The sequence below is a fragment of the Schistocerca nitens genome, chromosome 6 (genome assembly GCF_023898315.1).
Source record: "Schistocerca nitens isolate TAMUIC-IGC-003100 chromosome 6, iqSchNite1.1, whole genome shotgun sequence".
NCBI classification, from domain to species: domain Eukaryota; kingdom Metazoa; phylum Arthropoda; class Insecta; order Orthoptera; family Acrididae; genus Schistocerca; species Schistocerca nitens.
The window spans coordinates 725,070,015-725,091,362 of record NC_064619.1 but is presented as its reverse complement, the minus strand read 5'-3'; the positions used below and the strand labels follow the sequence as shown (position 1 = coordinate 725,091,362).

The 21,348-nt window shown below is 39.9% G+C and overlaps 1 non-coding gene across 1 annotated transcript; it reads left to right on the top strand.

Annotated features, from left to right (window-relative positions):
• Window positions 1-20,920: 20,920 nt before the first annotated feature.
• On the top strand, window positions 20,921-20,994 carry Trnaa-ugc (transfer RNA alanine (anticodon UGC)). The gene has a single exon. It is a non-coding gene; the product is annotated as a tRNA-Ala (tRNA).
• The last annotated feature ends 354 nt before the right edge of the window (window positions 20,995-21,348 follow it).

Here is a 21,348-nt window from a genome sequence, read left to right as displayed (position 1 = left end):
CTCTGTTCTCTATAGAATTGAGAAAATGCACCGACACTGTCTACATCCATTAAGGAGAGATAACTGTTTAGTGTCATCATATAGGATAACTGCACAAGGACCTTCAATCCCTGATGTCTTGTAGGTACGTTCCCATTTATGCACTGGATGCACTCTACACATTGTGCATAGGAATATTCTTGTTACTTGGTCTCAGTCCACCAACTGACACTTAATAATCATCATAAATTATTTCTTAAGTCAACAGCTCTTTTTCTCAACAAATACTAATCATACAAGGGTGAATGAGGTATCATTATATAGGTTATTTACTGGCTTCTGACATAGGATACTGATTTCATACCAAGACTTAATATTTGTGAAAAATTTTAACATAAAAGGGGCTCCTTTACTATCATATGAGAGGACAGCATGTATGCCCAGCTTCACACCTATGTTTTATGGAGCTAACTTATTAATAACAAATAAGAGGCCCACTTTTCATATTATCTTACTGCAAATGGCATCTTACTTGTTTTAAAATAATTGTTAAATGGATAATTTGTATACACAATTCTCATAGATAATAACTGTGGACCCTTTGGGAGCCCATCATCTCTGCCCATCAAGATGAATATATTTTCAAAAACAACAAACAATCAGCACACATGGTTATAACAGAACTCCATGAATTTACAATTAATGCTCAGCTGTTTAACAACAAGAAGACTGTTGTAATACCATTGATTAACCTAACACCATCCGATCCAAGTGTGCATTTTCCGTTGACTAGAAGCTAGTTGCCTATTAAGATTTTATTTGTGATCACTATAAATGAATTGCAGACTTTCTGCTTACCATGGTGTCCAATGTCAGCGTGCTTCTTCGTAGCTCATAGTACAGGCCATAGTATGGTGGCTGTCGTGACGTCTTGACACTGTCCCTTTGAAGCATCATGTATTAGCAGCTTTCTAAGATGGGGGCATGTGGGTGGCCAGTGTACCACACCTGGAGACTGTGGGAGGTTGTATTCGAGTGATGTGGTCCCTTAATTGTCAAAGGAATTCTAGTTTATATTGGCTAACTGACTGGAGTGAGCTGGTCTCAACACATTCTCTTGGTAGATGCAATGGTTCACCATAGACCAGTTCCACAGCTATAGAGTCCAAGTTCTGCTCATATGTCAAATGTAGGACCAGGCAAACTCTCAGAAAATTGTTGAGGCTTTCGTGGCCACTTGTTGACAAACTGCCTATTGGCTTCTGTCTCGGGTTCTTCGGCCGACGTTCATCTAATGATTTTTCTGACGTTTCGCCAGCACGAGTGGCTGGCATTGTCAAAGCTTCACCCTCCATTGCCGGTGGTGAACTGGAGCCGAGCTCGTGGCCGCAGACTATATGTACCTGCCGCGCCAACGTCCGAGGGCTTCTCCGCGGTCATTTCCGGTGCGGTTCTCCTCTTGCTACCTGCGACGGTCGTTCGCTGCAGTACGGGAAGCCAGGATCCGTTTACCTTAAAGCTTTCCTCTTTCTTGTTCAAACTGTTCGCGTGTTTTTGTATTTCTACAGCTTCTCTGAACAAGCGCGTGTGATAGTGGTTCTCTACAGCCAGAACTTCCGTGTCGGCGAATTTTATTACGTGGTCGGTCTCATTCAGTGCGTGTTCTGCCACGGCCGATTTCTCCACCTGCCCCAACCTGCAATGTCGCTTATGCTCCTTGATCCTGGTGTTAATGGATCGTCCAGTCATTCCGACATAAACTTTTCCGCATGTGCATGGTATGCGGTATATTCCCGACATTGCAAGTGGGTCTCTTTTCTCCTTCGCCGATCTAAGACACTCTTTGATCTTCCTTGTCGGTTTGAAAACCGTCTTTACGCCATGTTTGCGCAATATACGGCCGATTCTGTCCGTCACTCTGGTAATGTATGGCAGAAAGGCCATACCCGACATTTCTTTTTCTGGTTCCTTACTTCGCCGAGTGTTCGGCTCAGTTACACTTATAATATAATTTGTGGAGTACCCATTGCTCCTCAGGACAGTTTCCAGGTGTTGCATTTCTCGTTTGAGGTGTTGCGGCTTACATATTCGTCCTGCTCTCGTTACGAGCGTACTAATCATGCCTCTTTTCTGGCTCAGGTGGTGGTTTGACAGTTTGTGCAGGTATCGGTCCGTGTGAGTCGGTTTTCGATACACGCTGTGTCCCAGGTTTTCGCCGTCCCTTGTGACCAGCACATCTAGAAATGGTAGTTTCTTGTCCTTTTCTACTTCCATGGTAAATGTTATGTTGGCATGGAGCCTGTTCAAGTGTCTTAGGAAGTCACCGAGCTGTTCTTCACCATGGCTCCACACCACGAAAGTATCATCGACGTACCTGTACCACACCTTAGGTTTGCAAGCCGCCGAGTCCAGTGCCTGTGCTTCGAATTGTTCCATGAAGAAGTTGGCCACCACTGGACTGAGAGGACTACCCATGGCGACGCCTTCCAGCTGTTCGTAGAAGTCGCCATTCCACGTGAAATAGCTCGTGGTGAGACATGCATGGAAGAGCTTTCTGATGTCTAGCGGGAAAATGGAACCGATGTGCTCCAGAGCGTCACTGAGGGGCACTTTCGTAAATAACGAAACAACATCAAAGAGGAGAACCGCACCGGAAATGACCGCGGAGAAGCCCTCGGACGTTGGCGCGCCAGGTACATATAGTCTGCAGCCACGAGCTCGGCTCCAGTTCACCACCGGCAATGGAGGGTGAAGCTTTGACAATGCCAGCCACTCGTGCTGGCGAAACTTCAGAAAAATCATTAGATGAACGTCGGCCGAAGAACCCGAGACAGAAGCCAATAGGCAGTTTGTCAAACTCTCAGAAGACCAGAAGTCCATGATGCTCCATTATACTTTAGCACTGCCTTCAGGGAATGATGTCACCTTTTGATCATTCCGTTATTGGCACAGTGGTAGCTAGAATTTTGCCAGCTAGGTGAATAAATCCAATTCAAACCACTGGCCACTATCAATAGTCATGGATATCAGGCAGCCAAACTTAGATAGCCAAGTTGAAATGAATGCAGAGGCAGTGATATTGTCCACTTGTGTTGCCACTAGCCAGGACTTGAAATGGTCAGTCATTGTGAGCAGGTATCATTGGCCATGTGACAGAGGAAGCAGTCCTACAACATTGAGCTGCAGATGTGGAAAGTGAGATGTAGCATCTGGAAAATACTGATGGGCATGTGCAGATGGCAGGACACTTTACAGAATTGGCATTAGAGGCATATCCATGTCCTCACTCAGCAGTCTCCCTTAATCCCTGGCCAGAATAAACATTGTGTCACAAGGCATAAAGTTGAGCAGGCTCCAGGGTGGTACAGGTTTTGGCAATTGCCAAAGACTTTCTGCGAAAATGCAGTCAGTAGGAATGGCTATGGTGTTCACTTTGTAACACGACAATGCAGTTGAGCCCCTTTGCCAGGAATATTGACCAGTTTCAACTTTAATGCCAAAGCGGTACTGTCAATGAAGGTCTGGAACAATCTGTCATTCAGCTGCATGCCACTTCTGGAAAGTCTACTTATCAAGACACACTACTGATGTGTGAAAAGCAATTGGCCATCATACTGTCAATGCTGGAAATGTGCTATATGTCCATGCTAAATTGGCTTATAAATTCCTGATGGTCATGCTGGTAGGGAGAGCAGTTGATGCTATTCCATTTGAAAGCATAGGTAAGCAGCTTGTGATCCATTTAGATTGTGAACGTCCTTGCTTCTGCTTGTGGCTGGAAGTATTTAACTGCCTTATAAATGGCCAGGAGTCACGGTCATGTGCACTCCACTTTCATTGTGACAGTGACAGTTTGCATGAGAAGTATGTAAGTGGTTGCCAGGAATGTCTGACCATTGTTGATGTATCACACCAACAGCAGTTTGATTCACTTCTACCACTAATGCCAAAGGTGTGTCCAGCTTAGTGTGCGGGAGTGCTACATTTCCCATACTCTATTTGGCAGCCTCAAAAGTGGAGCACATTGCTTCATTCCACAGCACAAGAGTCCCACACCAAACCATTTGGCCAGTAACTGCTGCATTCAATGGTTCTTGTAGTTCTGTTTCATGGTATAGATGCTAGTGGTAATAGCTTAACATAGGTGTACCTCATTGATTGTGATCAGCTGTACTATCTGTAGAGTAGCTTCAACATTCTCAGTTAGTGCTTAGGAACCTGCAGATGATGTCTGATGAATTACAAATGTTACCTCAGACCTGACAGACATGCACTAGGCTGTGTTTAATTACTCACAAAGCTGCTCCATACATTGAAGTACCTCATGAAGATGCTGGTGGTATTGCTCCCTAGTGGCTGAGTACGCAAGTATATCATCTAAATGGGTGAAGCAAAATGGCAATCCTCACAAAACCGAATCAATAAACCTTTTCCAGGTTTGTACACTGTTTTGTAATCCAAACACCATGAATCTACTTTCAAAAAGCCCAAATGGAGTAGCTGTCACTGTCTTGGCAAAATCTCCCTCCACCACAGGTTTCTGTACACTCTCTTTAGCACAGTCCAAAAGAACTGAATATTGTTACAATGCAACCACATCTTTTACTTCTGTGGCACTGTAGTGGCCATGTGCTTCCTCACCAGCATGGCTAAGAAAGCGGCGACTGAAGAGCACCCACGATCAGGCTTTCGAATCTGCAGCACTTGCCTTGGGATGCCTCCGGCATGTGTCGGGAGCCAAAACGACAGCCCGCAGTAGCAGGCCATGGCATGGCCCGCCGCTGGCTGGCTGCAGACCCCACGTTTGCCTCAGAGGGTGAAACCAGTGACCTGAGGTGGACTGAAATGTTGGCGCTCCATCTGCTGCTGCATGTAGCTGGTGGTGTGAGACGCCCTGCCATCCAGGAGAGCTGTCACACTTGAATGCTTTTTTAGTGAACTGGTGCCTATTTATATGCAGCTGTGCACCTCCATTGTGCTAAATGCACTGCTCCGTGTCACATACTCATAACACTTAGGTTGGCCAGTGGCCCCCTTCTGCCTGTGACTTGGGCCATACAAAATGCTGCGTGTACTCTTCCCAGTGGTTCTACACCCGTGTGGCCTCTATCTTACTTCGCAACTGCTGGTGAGTGTAACTCACTCTGAACAAGCCTAACTGTAACTTGTGTGCTAAGAAATATTGCACCAAAACTGACATTTCCTGTCCCGAACTGTAGTGCCACTACAGCATAGTGGTAGTCAAGTTGATTCACAACAAGAGACAATTACGAGTCAGCCATAATTCCTGTATAGCAAAAGCTGGCCTCTATTTGAGCGAGCCATACAATCAGGTTGTTCAGCAAGAATGCATCAAATGGGTCACTAGGTTGGACACTGCTGTGTACTGATCATCTTCTGTAGTACTTAAATTCACTGGTGATTGTTCAACCTTCTTCAGCCCTATCACATAGGTACCACCACTTGTCAGGTGCAACTCAGTATGGACTGCCCAACCTTGCCAATACTTGAACACCCTCAGACTGGAGGTTTATCGGAGCAAAATACTTTATTATGGCAACTGTGTTTAGGGAAACAGGTGAACAGTGAGTGCATTGACTGTTACTGTAAAACAGGTATTGATCCAAATGTCATCTCAGAAATAAATCATCCCTGAATGTACAAAAATTTGAGAGGAAGTCAGTAAGCCAGACAAGGAATAAACAATAAATAGACATAAAAATTATTAGAAAACACAACACACCTTGTGGCTGGTACAGAAACAGCTTGACAGCAGTGATTCACTTGTTATCATGCACATGTGACACTACATCACTAAAGACACTAGTTGGCATGAACTTGAAAGTCAACCACAGTTATGACACACAACTGCTTAGCAGTTTCTACAAGTTCATTTTCACCTCATGAAAACGGTTTCATCAAAACTTCTCCACAGACATAATGTTCTTAAAATCATCAACTGTGCATATGAAAGAATTTAACTTACTTTACATGGTCTTGCATTCCACACAATTTCCTCTCCTAACAATAATTATGACTCAATACCTCAAAATGTGAATGAAACTACTAGTAGAAGTTGTTCTACATATTAATTACTCATATTAAGCCAGACAACACTTCCATTACATAAAGACTTTATAACTACAGCATGACTGTAGACACAAGATATCTGCCCCTCTTTTTTCCAGTTAGTTGGCTTCATCATGAATACCATTTCACAGGCCATCATGTGATAATTTTTTAAGTGAAACCCAAATATGTGGTAAAATGTACTGGCAAGATACTCAAAACAAAACTACAGTGAAAAAAATTTATCATTTAAAAAATGCAGCAAAGATAATGGTGTGTGCAATTAACATTAGAAACATCAGTTTGGCATTCGTTAAACACAATTTTTACAAATTCCTTAGTGACTATGTAAACATAATCTGTTGGCATATTCAAACATCCTTACAGCCATATTTTTACATAAATCTGATAACCTCTGCCATTTGTAACACACAACCACACAGACACCCATGTGCACACTTCTGGAGGTACGAAAACAATCAGACACTGAGTTAACAAGCACAATTAAGGATCAAAAATATATAATAATCATCAGAATGATAAATAATAATCAATGTCCATACTACAGTATGAGACTTAGCAAAAACCATATTGTAGCAGAATTCAAAAGACCATTCAATAATTAAAGTAATGGAAGAGGTTTTCAACATGTCTTTGGTCTTATTTTGACATTTTCCAGACCCAAGAAGACAGACAATAACATAATCATGATATTAGCGACTACTCAGAATAACATAAAGTTAGGTAACACATATGGGTAGCGTATAATCAGTAAGACACTGTCACCAAGTGAAGTCTGGATCAAACATAAGATCTGCAATATGAATAAGATTTAAATAAGATCAGTGGTATTGGTTTGATTGGAGTATACAAGACTGGTATGCAAGGAACTGTTTACAGGTTCTATAAATTACAGGTTCCATTAGTTCATTTAATAGTGTGTCGCACGTACTGCTAAAAGATCGAATTATACAGTATGTTGTATGTTGGCCGAAACAGTGGCACGAGAATTCCTAATGGGCAGAGGAAGACAATATACAAACGTGAATAAATCCCCTTCTATGAATTGCCTTCAGATGGCATTAATCCATAGTTTCTCAGGTCATAATGGTAACAAAGATAAGTTTAGTGCGCAAATGAACATGTGGACCAACAGAAAATGTCCAATGAGATAATTTTATGGTATGGTAAATCCAAGGTAATGAGCATTATTATTAGTGTTAATTGTAATATTCTATTTTGCAAAGAAGTATGTGGTATAAGAAGTCAATATTCATGAGCAGTGACCTTCATGATTACGATTATGGGTAATTTGTGTTTAAAGGACAGATCACATATAGCAAATTACATACAAAATTGTTAATTTTTATACAAAACAAACTAGATAATCAATGACAAACTTTGTGTGATCAGAAGTGATTAATGTGAATGGGAGGTAAGATGTAGAATGCTCCATATATTTCATTTGAAGTTTCACCGTAATACGCTTAGACATGATACGCTACTGATCAGACGAGAATTCAAAACCTAATGCATTTTTATAATCCTTGTATGCATGAGTACGAGTAACCTTGAGTAAATACTTTACTCAAAATCATCGTGAAGTGTAGACATAATGCATAACAAGACAATGAATTGTAGGAAATATGAGAATTAAAAGCATACTTAGTGGCAAACAGCATTAATTGCCAAAGCCTTAAGGTAAAAAGTAAACAAGTACATAATTGATGAACATGAATTTTTGGTAACATTGCATGAGCACATAAATTATGAAAATAATTGACCATATTGACAACATTTACTCTCATATAAGAAATCAGCATAATCAGTTATGCAATGATCGTGGCAGTGCAGTTCTCCATCCAGTGTGCAACCAGATGCCCCCAAAGGCAGAAAGTGCGATGAGGGACACACCCCTTGCCACATACCACAGGCACTCCAACCAACAATGCCCAGAAAAGACTAGCAACACAGACAGGGCAAGAGAAGCACGGGAAAACAGATGAAGAACATATCAAACAGAACATGCAGGAAGAGGAAAGAAGTGGAAATGAGTGTGTAGGATGAGGGATGGTGCACACCATCAACCCCAGACAGCAGCTGTCCGTTTAGAGCAGAGGAGGCAACAGGGCATCTTGCCAACCTCTCAACAGGCTGACAAGGCTAGGGCACCTCCCTTAGAGAGATTGTTAAAAATACCATTCACAAATAAACTGTAAAATGTCAGCTGCTGAGACATCCTCACTAACACCAGCGGTAACGAGTCAGAAAGGTTAAAGAATCCACTGCAGGGTGGCTGACCACCATAGATTCAACTAACAAGCAGAGGACATTGATTAAACTGATTAAATGATAACTGTCCATGTTGTTGTTGTGGTCTTCAGTCCTGAGACTGGTTTGATGCAGCTCTCCATGCTACCCTATCCTGTGCAAGCTTCTTCATCTCCCAGTACATACCGCAAGCTACATCCTTCAGAATCTGCTTAGTGTATTCATCTCTTGGTCTCCCTCTACGATTTTTACCCTCCACGCTGCCCTCCAATGCTAAATTTGTGATCCCTTGATGCATCAGAACATGTCCTACCAACCGATCCCTTCTTCTCGTCAAGTTGTGCCACAAACTCCTCTTCTCCCCAATTCTATTAAATACCTCCTCATTAGTTATGTCATCTACCCATCTAATCTTCAGCATTCTTCTGTAGCACCACATTTCGAAAGCTTCTATTCTCTTCTTGTCCAAACTATTTATCGTCCATGTTTCACTTCCATACATGGCTACACTCCATACAAATACTTTCAGAAACGACTTCCTGACACTTAAATCTATACTCGGTGTTAACAAATTTCTCTTCTTCAGAAATGCTTTCCTTGCCATTGCCAGTCTAAGTTTTACATCCTCTCTACTTCGACCATCATCAGTTATTTTGCTCCCCAAATAGCAAAACTCCTTTACTACTTTAAGTGTCTCATTTCCTAATCTAATTCACTCAGCATCACCCGACTTAATTCGACTACATTCCATGATCCTCGTTTTGCTTTTGTTGATGTTCATCTTATATTCTCCTTTCAAGAAAATGTCCATTCCAGTCAACTGCTCTTCTAAGTCCTTTGCCGTCTCTGACAGAATTACAATTTCATCGGCGAACCGAAAAGTTTTTATTTCTTCTCCATGGATTTTAATACCTACTCCGAATTTTTCTTTTGTTTCCTTTACTGCTTGCTCAATATACAGATTGAATAACATCGGTAGGAGGCTACAACCCTGTCTCACTCCCTTCCCAACCACTGCTTCCCTTTCATGCCCCTCGACTCGTATAACTGCCATCTGGTTTCTGTACAAATTGTAAATAGCCTTTCGCTCCCTGTAATTTACCCCTGCCACCTTTAGAATTTGGAAGAGAGTATTCCAGTCAACATTGTCAAAAGCTTTCTCTAAGTCTACAAATGCTAGAAACGTAGGTTTGCCTTTCCTTAATCTTTCTTCTAAGATAAGTCTTAAGGTCAATATTGCCTCACGTGTTCCAATATTTCTACGGAATCCAAACTGATCTTCCCCAAGGTCCGCTTCTACCAGTTTTTCCATTCGTCTGTAAAGAATTCGTGTTAGTATTTTGCAGCTGTGACTTGTTAAACAGATAGTTCAGTAATTTTCACATCTGTCAACACCTGCTTTCTTTGGGATTAGAATTATTATATTCTTCTTGAAGTCTGAGGGTATTTCACCTGTCTCATACATCTTGCTCACCAGATGGTAGAGTTTTGTCAGGACTCGCTCTCCCAAGGCAGTCAGTAGTTCTAGTGGAATGTTGTCTACTCCCGGGGCCTTGTTTCGGCTCAGGTCTTTCAATGCTCTGTCAAACTCTTTACGCAGTATCGCATCTCCCATTTCATCTTCATTTACATGCTCTTCCATTTCTGTAATATTGTCCTCAAGTACATCGCCCTTGTATAGACCCTCTATATACTCCTTCCATCTTTCTGCTTTCCCTTCTTTGGTTAGAACTGGGTTTCCATCTGAGCTCTTGATATTCATACAAGTGGTTCTCTTTTCTCCAAAGGTCTCTTTAATTTTCCTGTAGGCAGTATCTATCTTACCCCTAGTGAGATAAGCCTCTACATCCTTACATTTGTCCTCTAGCCATCCCTGCTTAGCCATTTTGCACTTACTGTCAATCTCATTTTTGAGACGTTTGTATTCCTTTTTGCCTGGTTCATTTACTGCATTTTTATATTTTCTCCTTTCATCAATTAAATTCAATATCTCTCCTGTTACCCAAGGATTTCTACTAGCCCTCGTCTTTTTACCTACATGATCCTCTGCTGCCTTCACTACTTCATCCCTCAGAGCTACCCATTCTTCTTCTACTGTACTTCTTTCCCCCACTACTGTCAATTGTTCCCTTATGCTTTCCCTGAAACTCTGTACAACCTCTGGTTTAGTCAGCTTATCCAGGTCCCATCTCCTTAAATTCCCACCTTTTTGCAGTTTCTTCAGTTTTAATCTACAGTTCATAATGAATAGATTGTGGTCAGAGTCCACATATCCCCTGGAAATGTCTTAACAATTTAAAACCTGGTTCCTAAATCTCTGTCTTACCATTATATAATCTAGCTGATACCTTCTAGTATCTCCAGGCTTCTCCCATGTATACAACCTTCTTTTATGATTCTTGAACCAAGTGTTAGCTATGATTAAGTTATGCTCTGTGGAAAATTCTACCAGACGGCTTCCTCTTTCATTTCTCTCCCCCAATCTATATTCACCCACTATGTTTCCTTCTCTCCCTTTTCCTACTCTCCACTTCCAGTCACCCATTACTATTAAATTTTCGTCTCCCTTCACTACCTGAATAATTTCTTTTATCTCATCGTACATTTCATCAATTTCTTCATCATCTGCAGAGCTAGTTGGCATATAAACTTGTACTACTGTAGTAGGCATGGGCTTCGTGTCTATCTTGGCCACAATAATGCGTTCACTAAGCTGTTTGTAGTAGCTTACCCACACTCCTTTTTTTTTTTTTTAATTCATTATTAAACCTACTCCTGCATTACCCGTATCTGATTTTGTATTTAGAACCCTGTATTCACCTGACCAAAAGTCTTGTTCCTCCTGCCACCGAACTTCACTAATTCCCACTATACCTAACTTTAACCTATCCATTTCCCTTTTTAAATTTTCTAACCTACCTGCTCGATTAAGGGATCTGACATTCCACGCTCCGATCCATAGAACGCCAGTTTTCTTTCTCCTGATAACAACGTCCTCTTGAGTAGTCCCCGCCCGGAGATCCGAATGGGGGACTATTTTACCTCCAGAATATTTTACCCAAGAGGACGCCATCATCATTTAACCATACAGTAAAGCTGCATGCCCTCAGGAAAAATTACTGCTGTAGTTTCCCCTTGCTTTCAGCCGTTCACAGTACCAGCACAGCAAGGCCGTTTTGGTTATTGTTACAAAGCCAGATCAGTGAACCATCTAGACTGTTGCCCCTGCAACTACTGAAAAGGCTGCTGCCCCTCTTCAGGATACATACGTTTGTCTGGCCTCTCAACAGATACCCCTCCGTTGTGGTTGCACCTACAGTACGGCCATCTGTATCGCTGAGGCACGCAAGCCTCCCCACCAACGGCAAGGTCCATAGTTCATGAGGGAGGAACTGTCCATATGAAGCAGCAATTTACGCAGTTTCAAAACTGGAATAATTATACTTTCTCACCACTGGGAAGGATGTTCCCCATTTTTCAGAGATTTTTAAAAATGGCAAGTATGTGACATTGGCTGGCCACTGATAAGTGTTGAAGCCTTTGGCTGTGTACCCAGTCTGTTCCAGGATCCATGTCAGGGCAGCAAGCAAGGGTGCTGGCGGATTCCCATTCACTAAACAAGGTGTTATAAGGCTCCATGTGGCAGGGAATGAAAGATAATTGTTCCAGCAGTGGACCAACACTAAGGCCTGCTCAGTGACAGAGTCCAGGCTGATGAGGATAACACCATTCAGGGAAATTCCAGGGACATCTGTTGGCGGATGCTGCCAAAAATGCACCTGATCTCTGCCCATACTTGTGAAGAAGAAGTATTCAGCCCTATGGCAGTGGTGTACAGTTCCCAACAAACTCATTTCTGGCTTTTAAGATGATATTCAGCCCAGGCATGAGAGGTGGATGCCATTTGTAGCATTGGAGGGCATGAAAACAGTATTTAATAGCCATAGCAATTTCAGGGATCCACCAGGGAACAGTCTTCCACCAGGGAAAACCTGGGAAAGACAGAATCACCAAAGCAGCTGCTGAAAGTATGGTGTTGGCCGAACTTTGTATGGACTCATCAGTGCCACCTGCCACCATGTTGTGGAGCAGTTGGGTTGGCAGACAAGGAAAAGACAACCCAATCCATGTTACCCAAGATCCACCTAGGAGGGCATCCAGGTGAGTGATGTTGGAGAAAAGATAAGACTATTGGAAAATGATCACTGTCACACAGATCATCATGAACTCCCCATCGAATACAGGGGAGGAATCCAGGGCTGGCCGGAGTAGCCAAGTGGTTCTAGGTGCTACAGTCTGGAACCATGTGACCGCTATGGTCGTAGGTTCGAATCCTGCCTCGGGCATGGATGTATGTGATGTGTTTAGGTTTAAGTAGTTCTAAGTTCTAGGGGACTGATGACCTCAGAAGTTAAGTCCCATAGTGCTCAGAGCCATTTGAACTTTTTTTGAGTAATCCAGGGCTACAAATTGAAAAATCAATGGCTGCGAAAGTTCCATGTGCCGCACTAACGTGTGTGGGGAGGCAGAAATCAAACCCTGCCAGCAGGTATTCAACAATCCTGGCCCAGTTAGTGGTCACAGTACCAGCCCACAGAGGGTTATGGCTGGAAGAGGGAGGAAGTTGTTGAAGGAGGGCAAGAAGAGCAGGAAGTGTAGGAGACTGGTTCTGGGAGAAAAAGACTGCCTGTCGTTACTACAGTGTCTGATGTATCTGAACAGCCACAAATTCCAATGCAGTATGAAGAGAAACCCAGGAACTAGCAGTGTCCATAGTAGCAATATACAAACGTCAGTGGAGGCTCACTAATGGCCAAACCAGTTCTGGCAGATAGCTTGGAAACCACATAGGGTCAATGAATGAGTATCCCACAAAACTAAATTCCCACAATGCAACACAAGTTACAAAGTAGAGTGAATGAAGAGCCTGCAATCCAGGAGGTGACAGTAATAACCATTAGAGTTCAATTGGAGGAGAGTAGCACAAGAAGCTGGATGTATATCGAACAGGCTAGAATCAATCTTCGTGCTAAGTCAGTGCCCATCATTCGTAAGGGTGAAGTAACATCTATGAATGTAAGATCAATCCCTGATGGAGAGGGAGGAGGAAACACTCCTGGGATATTGGGGGGGGGGGGGGGGGCTCATACTGAGACTTACATGTCTTTTTCTTCTCCTTTGGAGGACATCAATTTCTACTACTTCAGATGGAAGAGAAAGCTTATATGTGAGTTAAGTTTTCAATTCAAGAGATGTCATATTGAGATCAAAAGTATTTAGTTTCATATGTCCAATCATGTAATAATGTTAATGGCACCATCTGCTCACTACTAAATGGAGAGGTCCTTAGTTCTTCCTAATTTGAGTATGATGCCATGTAATTTGCTTTATGAAGCTGAATAATCTTTAAATAAAACTCAGGCAGCACTTTAAAATTCACTTCCACATTTATTGCTTCAAAGTTCCACGTAGATTGACTCACACTGTGTCTAAACTTCCATTACGATACTGGTCAGCTATGTACTCTTTTGATGGGTACAGTTTTCTGGTTTGCAATATACTATTTGGTCTGGAGCAGCAAGCATGACAAAATATAATTACAATTTCCGTAGTAAAATTTATTAAATTTTCATTTACTCTAATCAGAATTTATATTGTAAGGGATTTTAAGAATTCGTTGTACAAAATGTTAATTTTAAACATAATTAAATCTTTATTTCACTTGCTTCCAATTGTAGTGGTTTCTCCTGTCAGCTCATATTATTTGTATATAATACTTCATTACAATTTGTACCGAAGATGATAAATATGACATATGTTTAAGTTTCAAACAATATTTTACACTTCGTATTATTTAGTTTGGTCATAGATTCATTGAAAGTAATTTCTATGCTTGGCTCTATGTATCATTAAGAGTAATTACTGCAACTTTAAATGTAAAAATATAACTATAAGCTTGTATATACGTAAAGGAATTGAATTGGACTGGGTGATACACTAAACCGATATACTAAGTACTGTATTGTAGTATCTCAGTCTCGATTTGTTTCATTTCAACAGGATAAGTGCAGAAATAGGTTGGAGCATTGTGTCATATGTAGGATACCAATTTGACTTCTGCTTAAATAACACTGTGTTCCCAAGAAAAATGTAAAGAAGCTGTAGTGTTACACATGAATGAAAGGGAAAGGAAATTAGGAAAGATAGCATAAACTATACCCCAATTGAAAATTATGCGTATCATATGAAAATATTTGGAGGAATTACAGATATACATATCAGAGAGTGTCTGCATATGCAGGATGGTGGTGCAGGAACCAAAATGGATTTAGAGCTTGTGAGTCACACCCAGTTCGTTTTGAGTAGGATTTATCAAAACTGATTTATGGAAGAGTGCAATGACTGTTCATTCATTAATATCTACATCTACATTAAAGCTATGAAAACCACTGTATCAGAGAGTAAGTACTATTGTACCTCAATTTAGGCTTTATTTCCATTAGTTTTATCCATAGAGCATAGGAAAAATTATTCCTTAAATGCTTCTGTGCATATGGTAATCAGTTTAATGTTGCCTCAACAGTCCTCTTGGAAGTAGGATATAGGAGGTTATAATATATTCCTAAATTTCTCACTTATGCTCTCTTCCCTGACACACATTAACAGGTACCACAATGCATGTAGGATCCTATTAGTAGAAGTCATACAAGCGAGTGATCACTCCTGCTCTGCCTCAGAACACATTTGTACAAGATGAACAGTGATATACAAGTGAATATTTCAACCCTAGTCCATTTTTATGGATAATTTATGGAAATCAAAACTTCAGTCTTACATTCTTAGTAAACCTATGTATAGAAATGAGTAAAAGTACACTACTCACCAGACTTTGCCAAGATTGCATGTTGTTGAAAGTGTAAGAACTATTGTGACATTGTAAATTAATCCAATGAACATAACACACACCTTGCCATAACATAAAACCTAACCAATGCACCCACAATACTGTAATAATTAGTAATGAGATAATCCCATCATATAGTGGAAGAATTATGATTAACAATGGGAAAATCAAAACCCAAAGTTTACCTAATTTGTTTTAATAGGAGAAACTGTATGAAACAAAGTATTTATCTTGTACCCTAAATCACTTGCAGTAAAATAACACACAATGTATACTTGAGCAAGATTATTTCCCCAAAGTTATTTGAAGATGCACTGTAATGAGAAGTGACATACCTAGCTCATATTCTCATTTCAGCCTAATTTGTTTGAATAATTATGAAATGAAATCTCATTGGGCAATGAGAAATATATACACACTTTACTCATCCAAATTGGTTTGCACCAGTTGTTGCAGACAGGCATATCAAAAATTCTGAGCACTCAGATGTTCACCCTTATTTTGTAAATGTGGTGTTTCATTATAGTAATGTTTTAACTCTTCATTTCCACAGTAATAAGCATCAGTATTATAGGAAGACTTAGATGCAAATAATAGAAAATAATAAATTAAGAAGTAAAGTACTTAATTTGTGTTAGAATTCAAGTGTAATGTTTTCTCATTAGTGTAAGTTTTGTTTGACCTCTCAAGTTCACGCAAAACTATTGGATAAGCTGTGCTGGATAAGCTGTATTTGTTACCAGCTGAAAGTCACCATGACTACTGTTAACCAATTGCAAGCTGCTGCAAATGGATGGAACAGGAAGGCTACGGAAAGTCATGTACCACAGATACCAAAGGTACATCAAGTACTATCCTCTCCCACGGATACTGACTCTTCTGCAGGAAATAGAGGATCCATCATTTCTCATCCACTTGACTGTGAGTGGCATGTCAGTGGAGGCTGACTAGACATCTTGTACAGAGGAGATAGGAACCAGTGTGAACTTAGTGTGTTACACCCATTCATCTAACCAATAGGTTCAATGTGCTGTCTTCTACTGAAACCAAGACTGAACCAGTGAGACTCACTTCACATACTGGAAAACCTGCTGCTCCCAGTGTCAAGAGTAGGCAGACACAAATGGATGGGGGCCTGTTAATCATCAGCAGTCAAAATGTGTGGCAAATAATGGTACTCCAAAGGGAAATTGCAGAAAAGGATGGGAAGGAATGCCAGGTGCACTCATTTTATATGCCTAGGGGCCTCATTTAGCTTATTGAAGAGGCTATTCTCGCAGCCATCATGGGAAAAGGGTGCACCCAACTACAGATTGTGGCAGACATTGGAATGAAAAAGTCTGGACTCTGAAGTTATACTTGGATCATTCCAGCAACTAACAGGAAGCTCATTGAGTTCCAATGGAGCTTACAATCTGCAGCATTGCCCCGAGCACAGATCATGCCTCCCTGATTGTCAGTTGAGTGGAAGGCTAGAACCAGAGACTGTGAAGGTTCTGTGACAAGTTAGGCTGTCAATTTCTAGACTTACATCATAGGGTTGAGAATTGTAGGTTACCCCTTAATCAGTCAGGTGTGTACTACACATCACCCAGGTAGCCTGATTGTGTGTCGGGTGTTGCAATGGAGTGCCAGCATTTGAGGTGCTCCTAAAAAGCAATGAATCTTGTGTAATGCCAAGGTAAAAACCTGAAGTAGACAGCAATGAGATTTTTGGGGAAAATTTAGTGTATACCAAAAGGATAAGCTAATGGCTAATGGAGATGGTGTATTTGTTACAGTAGACAAGTTAGAAATTGAAGTTGTAGCGAGATTCTTTAGGACAAGACTCTTTAGCAAAGGTGTACATAAAATTATAATTGCATCCTTCTATTGACCACCACACCCACCCGTTGTAATCAAAATCTTTAAAGAAAAACTAATTTTGCTTGAACATGAGTTCCCTAATCAAACTGTTACTACAGTGCGATCGATGAACGATGGCAGTTCATGCAGGTCAAGAAATAGACAGGGATTGCATTGTTGCCAACTCCAAGCAACAGTTGTGGGACACACATGCACACTCATGGCACTTGATGAAAGTGTGTAACCTGTAAATTATGTCTCTCACTTGCTTGTGTAGGATTTGTTGACAACTTGCAACAAATGGAATAAAATTCACTAAATAGCTTGCTACAATACTATTTAATGCTCACATTATCTGTGAAAAGTCTGAGGTTACTAATAATATTGTCTACAAGGTCATTAATATACAACATGAACATACATTGATTATTACAGTAACATTGGTCATATGAAAACATGCTCCCACATTACATCTTGAATACAAATCAAGGTAATCAGTTGGAATCAGTACTTCTTGACTTCCAGAAAGCATTTAGCCCAGTATAACACCCATGTTTATTAATGAAATAAGATCGTATGGGGTATCAAATTACATTTGTAAGTAGATAGAGAATTTCTTTGATTGACAACTCCATAGAGTGCTGTGTGTGTAACGACCATGTATGTGAAATTAGAAGGAAGGCCAGCGTTGGCCGTAATATTGATGGTTTATTGACAGCAAAATCGATTTTCAATCGCATAGTGATCATTTTCAGTACTGTGACAAAAATGCCTATGAGTTCAATTTGTGCTGTCAATAAACCATCAAGAAAATTTCTTGTTAGGGTGGACACAGCATGTTATATTGAGAAAGATGTATAAGTAACTTCAGTCCTGCCCTGTGTAAGTACTTGTGACCCTTGCTGCTGATGTTGCATGTTCATGATCATGCAGACAATGCAGATTCAGTCTCTTTGCATTTGGTGGAGCCATTTTTATGAAGACCATCTGAAAAAAGCTGCTGAAACATCCAATAAGATCCTGAAAAGATTTCAAAGTGATGCAAAGATTGGCAGCTTCTTCAAATGTTTGTAAATACAAAATTGTGCACTTTTATAAGGGCACACATTTTCAACATGTCCCCAATGTAGTATATCAATGCCTGTTTGCTGCTAGGGTGTCCATTTAATTATCATTTCATTCTAATGAAAGCTGCATGGTCATCAACAGTAACTGTTCTTTTGGGAACAGATACTACCTTCATATATAGTAACAAAAAAAGTAGTTTGACTACAGTATAACAAGCCACAACTGGAAACAGTTACACTCCATCCTGGATTTTCTGTTGAGGAAAATCCTCAATGGGCAGATACTATTTTGGAGACAGACATCAGTTATCCTATGGAAGCCTAATTAAAATTTTTTAACGAGTAGTGTTGATTGAAGAATCTAGGAATGTACTACAGTCTGCTGCATATTGTTCCTCTAGGAACCATAAATACAGAATTAGACTGATTATTGCATTCAAGGTGTATTTAAACAGTCATTCATCCCTAAATCCACATGTGAATGGAATGGGAGGAAGCCCTGATAACTTGTAAAATGAAAAGTACCTTGTCATGAGCTGCACAGTGATTTGTAGGCTATGAATGCAGATGTAGATGTTAATTAGGGCACTGAATGTTGCAATAATGGCTACAAAAGAAAATCCCTCTCTATGGGTATCTACTAAGAATACCATTCATGATAGAGGATCCACAGGAATACTAACTTGCCACTTCTTTTCATCTGGAATGAATTATACGTTAATCGCATTTAGACCAAATTTCTTTTTTAAAAAACTGAAGAAGTGGTGATGCATGGTGATACAAAATGGTGTACTTATGTTATCCAACTGCAATTTTGCAGTTAATGTTGAAATCTCTCCACAGTCTGAAGAACATCCATGGAGTTATCAAATCCAAGGATCCAGGTCCTTTTTATTATGTTCAAAATTAAAGTTCAAATTGTATACATCTTCCACTTATTACATTTTTCAATAGTGTCCAATATCTACAGGATACTCATTACAATGTTTATTGAAGAATCTAGGAATGTACTACAGTCTGCTGCATATTGTTCCTCTAGGAACCATAAATACATCCATGGAGTTATCAAATCCAAGGATCCAGGTCCTTTTTATTATGTTCAAAATTAAAGTTCAAATTGTATACATCTTCCACTTATTACATTTTTCAATAGTGTCCAATATCTACAGGATACTCATTACAATTTCTTGAGTTTAAGACTTTCACATTTTGATTTTAAACAATTGTTTATTATCTTCAAATACGTCCTATCAAAACAACTGCTTGCCATAAAGTTCCTCTAACACTGGTATTTTTAAAATTAATGCCTTAAAATGTTGATGCCAAAACAAAGAAAACATCTACAGCTGGTTGAATTAGTGGCTGACTTTAGTATATATTCACAGTGTGTTATTTCTTACTCATATTCTTTGGTAATTTATAATTATGAATTTTCTTTATAATATTGTTATGAAATTTTTGTGTGGTGTTAATTTGACTTCTCTTTCCATCATGAAAGATTATATCCATCCAATTTACAATTTTCACATTACAAAAATGTGAAACATGTAATTGGAGTAACAAGTTATCTAAACTATCGCAATATGGTTCACAAATTTTTGAAATATTAAAAATAGAAGTTATTTTCACAAATATGAACAACTTACATCTTTACAAGTGAAAACCATACTGAGACAAAACTATGTTACATTAACAGAACCATACCCACTCAGTAAGATATCACATGTCTTGGGTAACTAAATGAACTATTCAAACAATGGAAAGTCCAGTCTGGCCTGAGCACCCAGAGATAGCAGTTATGTGTGTGTGAGGTGTACTTGCTTGCATGGATGCACACGTGTTTTTCTTTTCTGATGAAGGCTTTTTGTTGCGCCTGTCTGCAACTCAACATGTCATCTTTATGGTGAGTGGTGATCTACCCTTTCAATGATTGTTATGTGAACTATTCCATAAACTTGATTATGTTACATTAACCCCCCCTCCACCAACCACCACAACCTAAATTCAACACATAATGTCATTGTTTCGTACATTTTGGTACTGTGCTCACATTGTTTTCATTTTATTATAGCATAAATTCTGAATTTTGAAATTAACAAATTATTGAAGAGCTTCTTGTTTTATGTGATTGTCTTCATTCAGTAGCCCATTCTCTTGTCTTTTTCTGTAATCTCTTATTCTCACTAACTCCCATTTTAAACAAGAAACACATGAAGCCAACAACCGTCATTGTAGTACACGTTTATATGCCAACTAGTTCTGCAGATGAAGAGACTGAAAGAACGTGTGATGAGATAAATTGAATTATCCATATAGTTAAAGGAGAGGGAAATTTAACTGCAATGGGGCCTGAAATTTGATAATATATAAATGAAGAGAAGGAAAATTAGTAGGAGTATATGGACTGAGGGAAAGGAATGAAAGGCGAAGCTGCCTGGTTAAATTTTTCACAAAGCATAATTTCATAATTGCAGACACTTGGTTTAAGGATCATGAAATAAAACAGTTTATGTGGAAGAGATCCAGAAAAGCTGGAAAATTCAAGATTGATTTTATAATGGCAAGACAGAGATTTTGGAACTAGTTTTTAAACTGTAAGACTTTGGACAAGTCTAGTTTGATGGGCAATGTGTGGATGCACAGTATCATTCAACCTCGAGCAGGAATCTAAAATTAGCAGGCATGGAGGACATGGACAGGGACTGCAGACAAGTAGCACTAGGTAGGAACATGGATTAGCCAGGGAGCATACCAAGATAGTCTATGCATTTGTGATAAACACTGTGTCTGGATGGTGCAGTAGTTACCACAGCTGCCTTGCAAGCAGTAGGTTCTGGGTTTGAGTCCCAGTCCAGCACATATTTTCACTCATCATCGCCAATTTTGCATAAAGTCCTGATGTAGCTGATAGCATCAGTTGCTTCCCTTCCCTTCCCTTCCCTTTCCTTTCCTTTCTCCCCCTCCACATTCAGTTTACATAATAAGACTTTACAGGGGCAGATATGGCCTCTGACCATAATTTATTGGTTATGATCTGTAGATTACAACTAAAAATTTGCAGAAAGGTTAGGAAATTAACGATATTGGACCTGGATAAGTTGAAAGAACTAGATACTTATGAGAGTTTCAAAGGGAGCATATGGCAATTATTGAAACAGGGGAAAGGAATACAGTATAAGATAAATGGGTAGCTTTGGGGGATGAAATAGTGGA